The 10,450-nt window shown below is 36.7% G+C and overlaps 1 protein-coding gene across 5 annotated transcripts in view; it reads left to right on the forward strand.

Annotated features, from left to right (window-relative positions):
- Positions 1–10,450, forward strand: part of FBXO31 (F-box protein 31) — an 87,046-nt gene that overhangs the window by 67,727 nt on the left and 8,869 nt on the right. The gene's annotated exons all lie outside the window — the stretch shown is intronic.

The raw sequence follows: 10,450 nt of genomic DNA on the forward strand, positions 1-10,450 counted from the left end.
AGTCATGTCACTGAGGCATTTTTGTAGAGAATGAGTCCCCCTCCCCCTCCCCCCCACCCCCCACCCCCAGCTCCAGGCAGTTGTAAGTAAGGCAAAAGGTAGGTTGAGTTTTCTACTCATTCACCACCTTCACCCACCCATCACAGGAGAGTGTGTGCAGAACCAGAGACGTTTTTCCATTGTGAGTGATTTTGGCTCAGTCTACTTTTTAACCCAGTCAAGTCCCACATAAATTTCTGGGCAGCTCAAGCTTTTTAATTCTTCTGATTGCTTCCCTCCTGGCTGATTACTTCTTCTGTCTTCACCTTTAAGGTCAGAGTTATTTCTTGCTAATTTATCCCATTCCAACCTCTGATCAAGAGTGACTGCTTGTTCTCTGAGCCCTCAGTTTTGTGGACAGCTGGTAGTATTTTTAGTGGGTAGGCTGGGTAGGGATGTGGCCTTAGATCTGCCCCCAGGGATTTCAGGTTGGAACTGTTTTTTTTACTGCTACCTGATCCCCACATCTCAGCCTTTGTCCACTGAACTCTGTCTGTAGAAATTCCCTCCTTAAGTTCTACTTTGGGACAGGAATCCTTGGCTTATTATCTCTGTACTCCCCCTCCCCACCTAACCCTGGCCTATCCCTACCATTTTTTTGTCCTTTTAAGAGATAACTTTTCTAGCAGACTGATTAGCCCAGGTTCACATTCTCTTCTTTGGCGTTCTTACATTCTTTAAAAGTTTAAGATATCTTCAGAGCTTTGTACATACACTCCCTCACCACCAACAGTGTTTTTTCATGGATTAACATAAATGAGTTGCATAATTGCTAATTACTTCTAATTTAGTTAAGACTGTATACATCCCCACATTTACACGGATTTTTACTATGAACTTTTGAACAAAGATGCACTACATGAATACCAACATCAATACCAAAGTGACATAGGAGCAAATAGATGAGCATCATGGGATTTATATTGGTTTAACAAGATTTTCCTCCCTGGAGACGGTGGAGAGAAGCCAGAAAGTTGCCTGGAGTGCTTCTCAGTTTCCCTCAGAAACAACATTAAATCAAACCTCTAAATGGATTCTGGAGTGACAGAACCTACAAAAAGATGGAGTGAAACAGTTTTCCACCTCGAGATAACTTAGAAGGACTTCAGGAAAGGTCTTCTCACTTGGGTAAAAGGGGAGTACAACTCAGTGAAGATGGTGTTTGGGCAAGCCATGGGAGGCTCTTAGCCCCAGCACAGGTCAGCAACTGAGGCCCCTTAGTCCTGGCTCTGAAGACCAGTGGCACAGCAGGCCATCTGTGAGGCCTCTAGTTCAGAGCAGTAGGCAGATTACCAGCCCTGGAAACCATGTGACAATAGGCTGGGCTACCCCAGTGCAGTGAACAAGCTACTAGCACCTGAGGCCTCAGCACAAAAAGCCAGTGATCAGGCCCCTGTACCACAGCTCGAGAAATTTGGGACAGTGCATTCTGTGCCCTAGCAGGAAAGCTCAACTTTTAAAGCCATGAAATAGGCAAGAAGCAAAGAAGATCCTTTTCCATAGGAAATTGCTATAGTGACAGGGAAGATCAAAACACAAACTCAGAAGAATACAACATCAGTATACCTACATGTGGAACCTCAAAGGGGAAGATGAATTGGTCTCAAGCCCAAAAAGCCTTCTTGGAAGAGCTCAAAAAGGATTTTCAGAGTCAAATAAGAGAGGTAGAGGAAAAATTGGGAAAAGGAATGAGAGGTATGTGTAAGGATAGAAATTGACTGAAGAAAACAATTCCTTAAAAAATACAGTTGGCCAAGTGGGGGAAAAAAAGCCCACTAAAGAAAACACCTAAAAGAGTAGAATTGGCCAAATGGAAAAGGAGGTACAAAAGCTATTTGAAGAAAATAATTCCTTAAAAATTAGAATTGGGCAAGTGGAAAAGGAGGTGCAAAAGCTATTTGAAGAAAATAATTCCTTAAAAATTAGAATTGGGCAAGTGGAAGCTAGTGACTTTGAGACATCAAGAAAGAATTGAGCAAAATCAAAAGAATAAAAAAAAATAGATGAAATTATAAAATACCTCATTGGAAAAACAAATGACCTGCAAAATAGATACAGGAGTGATAATTTAAGAATTACTGGTCTATGTCAAAGCCATGATTAAAAAAAAAGAACCTAGACAGCATCTTTCAAGAAATTATAAAGGAAAACTTCCCTGATATCCTAGGACCAGAGGGTAAAATAGTCATTGAAGGAATCCACTAATCATCTCCTGAAAGAGATCCCAAAATGAAAATTCCAAGGAATATTGTAGCCAGATTCCAGGTCAAGGAGAAGATACTATAAGCAGCCAGATTACACAAGACTTAATGAATTTCTGTGTTAAAGGATTGGACACTCTGGCATTTGATATTCTGGAGGGCAAAGGAGCTTGGATTACAATCAAAAATCAACTACCCAGCAAAATTGAGCATAATCCTTCAGAGGAAAAGATGGATATTCAGTGAATAGATCAGAGCTAAACAGAAAATTTGATCTTCAAAAACAAGATTCAAGAGAAGCATAAAAAGGCAAACAGGAACGAAACAAAAACACGTTATTCAATATTCAATTTACATCCCTACATGGGAAGATGATACTTGTAACTCTTGAAAACTGTATCTTTAAGGGCAGTTAGAAGGAATATACTTAGACAGAGGGTATGGGTATAAGTTGACTTTGATATGATATTTAAAAAAATAAGGGATTACATTGTTCATTCCATCGGTTATAATCCTTCTCTACCACCTGACTAAAGTTTATTGTGAAGGTTTTTGCAGATACTATATTTGATTGCATGCTGCCATGGGGGGGAAGGGGGAGGGAAGAAAATTTGAAATTCAAGGGATTGTGGAACTGAATCTTGTAAACTAAAAGTAAACAAATTAATTTTAAAAAATAAGGGATTAAAAAATAGATTGTACTGAGAAGAAAGAGGGAAGCAGAATAGGGTAAATTATATCATGTGAAGAGTCACAAAACACCTGTTACAGTAGAGGGAAAGAAGGGAGGAGGAGGGTGAGAATCATTTGAACCTTACTCTCATCAGATTTGTCTCAAAGAGGGAATAACATACTCAGTTGGATAGAGAAATCTATCTTATCCTATAGGGAAGCAGGAGGAGAAAAGGGAAAGAAAAGGGAGGGTGATAGAAAGGAGGGCAGATTGAGAGAGGTGTGGTTGGTCAGAAGCAAAACAGTGGTGAGGGGAGCAAGGGTAAAAGGAAAGAGAAAAGTAAACTGCAGGGAAGTAGGATGGAGAGAAAGACAATTAGTAATCATAGCAGTGAATGTGAATGGGATGAGCTCAATCCTGATCTCAGACAAAGCAAAAGCAAAAAATAGATCTAATTGAAACAGATAATAAAACAAATTACATCTTGCTAAAAGGTACCATAGACAATGAAGTAATATCAATGCACCAAGTGGTATTGCATCTGGATTCTTATCAAATAGCAGGGTGTGTGTGTGTGTTCTCCTTGTTTACTTTTCTAAGTCACTGTTGCATCTCGTAATTGGAGGTTGAATTTTCCATTGAGTTCTGGCTTTTTTATCAAGAAGGTCTGGAACTTTGTTATATCATTGAATGACCATCTCTTTGCCTGGAAGAATATGCTCAGTCTTGCTGGGTATGTGATCCTTGGTTGTAATCCGAGCTCTTTTGCCTTCCGGAAAATTGTATTCCACTGCCTCTGATCTTTCAGTGTAGAGGCTGCCAAATCCTGTGCAATCCTCACTGTGGACTCTCGATATTTGAATTGTTTCTTTCTGGCCTCTTGAAGTATTTTCTCTTTTATCTGGTAGTTCTGGAGTTTGGCCACAACATTTCGAGGACTTTTCAGTTTGGGATCTCTTACAGCAGGTGTCTGGTGGATTCTCTCAATTTCTATTTTACCCTCAGGTTCTAGTATCTCAGGGCAGTTTTCCTTAACGAGCTCTTGGAGAATGTTGTCCAGGTTTATTTTTTCATCATAATTTTCTGGTAGGCCTATGATTCTCAGATTATCTCTCCTGGATCTGTTTTCCAGGTCAGTTATTTTTTCTTTGAGGTATTTTACCTCTTTTTCTAATTTTTCATTCTTGTTGTTTTGCTTGGCTAATTCTTGGTTCCTCATAGAGTTATTTGTTTCCATTTGGTTAATTCTGGTTTTTAGCAAATCATTTTCCTTGGTTAATTTTTGAAGCTCCTTTTCCATATCATACACTTTTCTTTTTAGAGAGATGTTTTCCTCATTATAATGTTTTTCTAATTCTGCTATTTTCGTTTTGAGAGAATTATTCATTTTGTCTTCTATCTCTCTCATTTTGTTTTCAAAGTTCCTTTTGATCTCATCTAGGAGAGCCTTCTGTGCTTGGGACCCATTCCCTGTTGAAGTTTCAGCTTTGGGTGTGGAGTCCACATTGTCTCTCTCTGAGGTTGGTTCCTGCCTCTGAGGATAGTAGGACTCCAGAGTCTTTGTCTTTGTAGTCTGCTTTCTACCCATTTTGAGGCAGGGTCCTAGCCACGCCCTTCCTCTAGGATCCCAAGCCTTTACTGTAGAGGGTTTTGCCCTGGGGCAATAGTTACTATGTTTTCAGGGTCAGAGGGGGGGTTTGGAGCAAGTGAGGTTCACTCTGTCATCCTAGTCTTTGGAGGTCCTGAAAGGGGCTTTTAAAAAAAAAAATTTCTGGGCTGTGAAGTGGTAGCCCCAGGAGTGTTTGCTGTCCAGGACAGGGGCCCCTGTATTTGCTTCTTACCTTGCTCTTTCCAGTCCCAGCCCTTTGGTGATAGGCCTGGTAGTGGACCTTGTGGTTGGTGGGAAGACTTGCCCTCTGAGTTGATCAGGCCCCTTCCCGGCCTGCGTCTGCATCTTCTGGCCTGCATCCGGATTCTTAGAGGAGAAGTTAAGTTAGTTGCAAGAAGAAATAGAAAAAAACTATACCAGTGGGGGGACCTCAACCTCCCTCCCTCCAAACTAGATAAATCTAACCATAAAATAAACAAGAAAGAAGTTAAGGAGGTGAACAGAATTTTAGAAAAGTTACATCCGATAGACAGACCTCTGGAGAAAACTGAATGGAGATAGAAAGGAATATACCTTTTTCTCAGTGGTACATGGCACCTACACAAAAATGGACCACATACTAGGTATCAAAACCTCACAGTCCAGTGCAGAAAGGCACGAATATTAAATGAATCCTTTTCAGATTGTGATGCAATAAAAGTAAGAATGAGTGGGTCAAACAGTAAATCAGAAACAATCAATAATTTCATCAGAGAGAACGACAATGAGACAACATACGAACCTTATGGGACGCAGGCAAAGCAGTCCTTAGGGGTAGTTTTATATCTCTGCTTACATGAATAAAATAAGAGAAAGAGGAGATCAATGAATTGGACATGCAACCAAAAAGCTAGAAAAGAACAAATTAAAAATCCCCAATTAAATACCAAGTTAGAAATTCTGAAAAACAAAGGAGAGATTAATAAAATTGAAATTAAGAAACTCTTGAACTAATAAATAAAACTAAGAGCTAGTTTTATGAAAAAAATCAACAAAATAGATAAAGCTTTGGAAAGAAAACTAAATTATCAGTATCAAAAATGAAAAGGGTGCTGCATTCACCACTTATTAAAACAGTAATTAGGAGCTATTTTGCCCAACTATATGTCAATAAATTTGACAATCTATGTGAAATGGATGAATATTTACAAAAATACAAATTGCCTAACTGAACAGAAGAGGAAATAAAATACTTAACACCATTTCAGAAAAAGAAATTGAACAAGCCATCAATGAACTCACTAAGAAAAAAATCTCCTGAGCCAGGTGAATTTACAAGTGAATTCTACCAAATATTTAAAGAACAGTTAATTCCAATATGAGATAAACTATTTGGAAAAATAGGCAGAGGAGTACCAAATTCTTTTTATGATTCAGATATGGTCCTGATATCTAAACTAGGAAGAGCCAGAACAGAGAAAGAAAATTATGGACAAATTTCACTAATGAATATCGATGCAAAAATTTTATTTTTATTTTTTTGAAGCAATATTTTAGCATTTTTATTAAAATAAATTTTATTTAGAGAATTCCCAATAAGTTATCATTTTAAAACATCTTAAAGATTCATTTAATTGTATATATGAAGTTTTTTATACTACATGAATTTCAGTCTCAGATAATAAGCTTTTCATAATTAATGAACTTAGTAGTTATGAAAGCCTTTTTCATGTGATTATTAAGTAAAATGTATGAGTGGTTAGAAGCAAAGCAAAAATATGTGCTAATAAATAATAACCAAATGATGTGCTTATTATTTTGGAGATAGGGAGCAAATGTAAGAAACATTCTACATTGGAAAACCTAAAGGCTTCAAAAGATTCTCCCTAACATTTTGGAATTTGACCTAGGAGTAAATGAAGTTTGTGTTTAGAAATTTGCATGAGATTTAACCCCACCCACATTCTTAAGTTGACAATTATAGAAATGGAGCATTGGCTTTGTTAAATAACAAAAGCTGAGAGTATCATAGGTCATATTTTTAATCCTTGTTGAAAATACTGCATGTCCGTTGTGTAATCTCAGACTCAGTCCAATTATATATATAGCAAAGAAAGCTAGAAGGCCTGTTTTAAATTATTCTATTCCAAGTTGAAATAGACATATTCAGAAATCTTAATTTATTATTGATAAAAATTTAAACCTTCTTTCATTAGCTTAGAGCTGAATAACAGTTTGTTCTTAGGCCTTTTGTAGCTTATCTAAATTTTCTGTTCACTTTTAAAAACTAATATGTAGTTAGACTAATGATTAAAAAGATCTTAGGATTCTCCACTTCTCTTTTCTACTATTACTGTTTTAGATCTTGAAAACGTGTAAAGGCGACTGCTAGAGTGATATGTACTTAAGAAAGTAGACAGCCTTTTATTGTTTAGGAGTATTGCTACATTTGTTTTGCTTCTGTTGACCAAGAAAGAATGGCTTAACTTCTGTTAAAAAACATTGTGTACAACATAGGCGATTTTTATCTGTTGAAAGTAAAAACAGTCTACCATGAAATCTTGTTTCATAAATCTATTCAGATTCACCCTCTGCTTCAGATTTCCAGGTGAATTCTTAAAGAAAAACTTAGCTTATTTTTGATTTTTAATTTTAATACTTTAATAATCTTAATAATAATTTCAAATATGTGTGTATATGTGTTTGTGTACATAATTATGTGTATGTATGTGTATATGCTTATGTAGTATCTTTATACTTCTGTTTTTAAGTATTTCTTTTCTCTTCCCCCATACTCTCCATTGAAAAACAAATATGCACACTCAAAACACCTTGATATAGCATGCAAAATGCCAATGTGTAGAATTTTCATGAAGTTACAGAATTTGCAGTTTGTTGGTTCTCTAAAATTGATAAAAATAGGACTGCTGAACAACACCTAGACAAATAGCAATCTTGTAGTAGAACTTTGAATTCAAACAATCACTAAACAGGGTATTAAAGATCTTATACTTATCCCCTTATTTTAAATGAATTTTAACTTTAAATATAAATTAACAGCGTTAGCAAACAAATGTGAATTATTTTGAAAAAATGTCATAGCAAGTAAAAGTAACAAAAATTGATGAATAAATCATTCATTGGTTTGTTTGGTGCTGTTCCTTTTCTGCTGTTTCCTGGTGGCAAATAATTTCTTGTGTTGTTTGTTGCATTTTCTCAGAGATTTTAGTGGCAGAAGTTTGGGTTTGCATGCCAAATCCTCCACAGACAACTGCCCTTGTTGGACAGGAAGGACTTCCTAGAATATTGACTTTACCTCTGTCATATCAGAACTGCTGTATTTTCCTTTATTTTCCCTTTGGGTTCCAGTCCTGCTCGGATCTGGGTGCCTTCTTGGGGAGGGGCACTATGACTGCAGAACCCTCTCTGCTTCTAATCTGGAAGGCAGTCAAAAATTTTAAATAAAGTGTTAGCAAAGAGATTACATTAATTTGCAAATAGATTACATCAATTTGTTGTGAGGATAATACATTACAACCAGGTGGAATTTATGCCCGGAATGCAGGGCTGGTTCAATATTAGGAAAACTCTCAGCATAATGGACTATATTAATAACAAAACTAACAGAAATTATATATCTCAATAGATGCAGAAAAAGTTTTTGACAAAATACAGCACTCATTCCTATTAAAAAACACTAGAGAGCACAGGAATAAATGGGGTTTTCCATAAAATGATAAGTAGCATCTGTCTAAAACCATAAGCAAGCATTATATGTAATGGGGATAAGCTAGAATCTTTCCTTATAAGGTCGGGGGTGAAACAAGGATACCCATTGTCACCACTGTTATTCAATATTGTACTAGAAACGTTAGCTTTAGTAATAAGAGAAAAAAAGAAATTGAAGGAATTAGAATGGGCATTGAAGAAGCAAAGCTATAACTCTTTGCAGATGGTATGATGGTATACTTTAGACAATCCTAGACAATCAAGTAAAAAATTACTTGAAATAATGAACAGCTTTAGCAAAGTTGCAGGATATAAATAAACCCACATAAATCATTGGCATTTCTGTATATTACTAACAAAGCCCAACAGTAAGAGATAGAGAGATTCCATTTAAAGTTACTGTAGCATTATACAATTTTTGGGAGTCTGCCTGCCAGAACAAACCCAGGAACTGTATGAACACAATTATAATACGCTTTTCACACAAATAAAGTCATATCAAAGTAACTGGAAAAATACCAGTTGCTTATTTGGGTAGGCCAAGCTAATATAATAAAAATGACAATTCTGCCTAAATTGATTTGCTTATTCATTGCTATACCAATCACACTACCAAAAATTCACTTTTTACAGCTAGGAAAAATAATAATTCATCTGAAAGAACAAAAGGTCCAGAATATCATGGGCATTAGTGAAAAGAAATGCAAGGGAAGGTGGCCTAGCTGCACCAGATCTTAAATTGTATTATAAATCAGCAGTCATCATTTAGTGGAATAGGTTAGGTACACAGGACATAATAGTCAATGACTATAATAATCTACTATTTGATAAACCCAAGACTCCAGCTTCTGGCATAAGAACTCACTATTTAACAAAAACTGCTGGGAAAACTGGAAAATAGTAAGGCAGAAGCTAGGCATAGACCAACATCTTACACCCTATACCAAAATAAAGTCAAAATGGGTACATGATTTTGATATGAAGACTGATACCATAAGCAAACTAGGAGAGCAAGGAATAGTTTGCCTGTCAGATCTATGGAGAAAGGAAGAATTTGTGACCAAACAAGAGACAGAACATTATGAAATACAAAATGGATGACTGATTACATTAAATTAAAACATTTTTGCACAAACAAATCCAATGCAACCAAGATTAGAAGGAAAGCAGAAAGATGGGAAACAATTTTTACTGCCATTGTTTCTGATAGAGGTCTCATTTCTAAAATATATAGAGAACTGAGTCAAACGGATAAGAATACAGTTAATTCCCCAATTGATAAATGGTTAAAGGGTATTAACAAGCAGTTTTCAGATGAAGAAATTAGAGTTATCTATAGTCAGATAAAAAATGCTCTAAATCACTATTGATTTGAGCAATGCAGATTAAAATAACTCTGAGGTACCACCTCACACCTGTCAGATTGGCTAATAGGACAAAAAAGGAAAATGATAAAAGAGAAGATGTGGGAAAATTGGAACACTGATGCAATACCATTCTGGAGAGCAATTTGGAACTATGCCCAAAAGGCATATACCACTACTAGATCTGTATCCCAAAGAAGTCGTAAAAAAACAAGAGGAAGATCCACATGTACAAAAATATTTATAGCAGCTCATTTTTTTTCTTTTTTGGAGGGGGAAGGGCAGGGCAATTGGGGTTAAGTGACTTGCCCAAGGTCATACAGTTTAGTAAATGTTAAGTGTCTGAGGATGGATTTGAACTCAGGCCCTCCTGACTCCAGGGCCAGTGCTCTGTTCACTGCACCACCTAGCCGCCCCAGCAGCTCATTTTGTGGTAGCCAAGAATTGGAAATGGAGGGGATGCCCATCAATTGGGGAATGGCTGAACAAGTTGTGGTATATGAATGTAATGGAATACTACTGTGCTATAAGAAATGAGGAGAAGGCGGACTTCAGAAAATCCTGGAAAGATTTACATGAACTGATGCTGCGTGAAGTGAGCAGTACCAGGAGAACATTGTACACAGTAGCATCAACACTGTGCAGTGTCCAACTGTGATAGACTTGGCTCTTTTCAACAATGCAGTGATCTAAGACAATTCCAAAAGACTCACGATAGAAAATGATATCAACATTCAGAGAAAGAACTATGGGGTCTGAATGCACATTGAAGCATATCATTCTCTCTCTCTCTCTTTCTCTCTCTCTCTTCTCTCTCTCTCTCTCTCTCTCTCTCTCTCTCTCTCTCTCTCTCTCT

This window comes from Petaurus breviceps, unplaced genomic scaffold, assembly GCF_028583685.1.
Source record: "Petaurus breviceps papuanus isolate PSGF00001 unplaced genomic scaffold, PetGlider_PUasm1.0 176, whole genome shotgun sequence".
Classification (NCBI taxonomy): domain Eukaryota; kingdom Metazoa; phylum Chordata; class Mammalia; order Diprotodontia; family Petauridae; genus Petaurus; species Petaurus breviceps.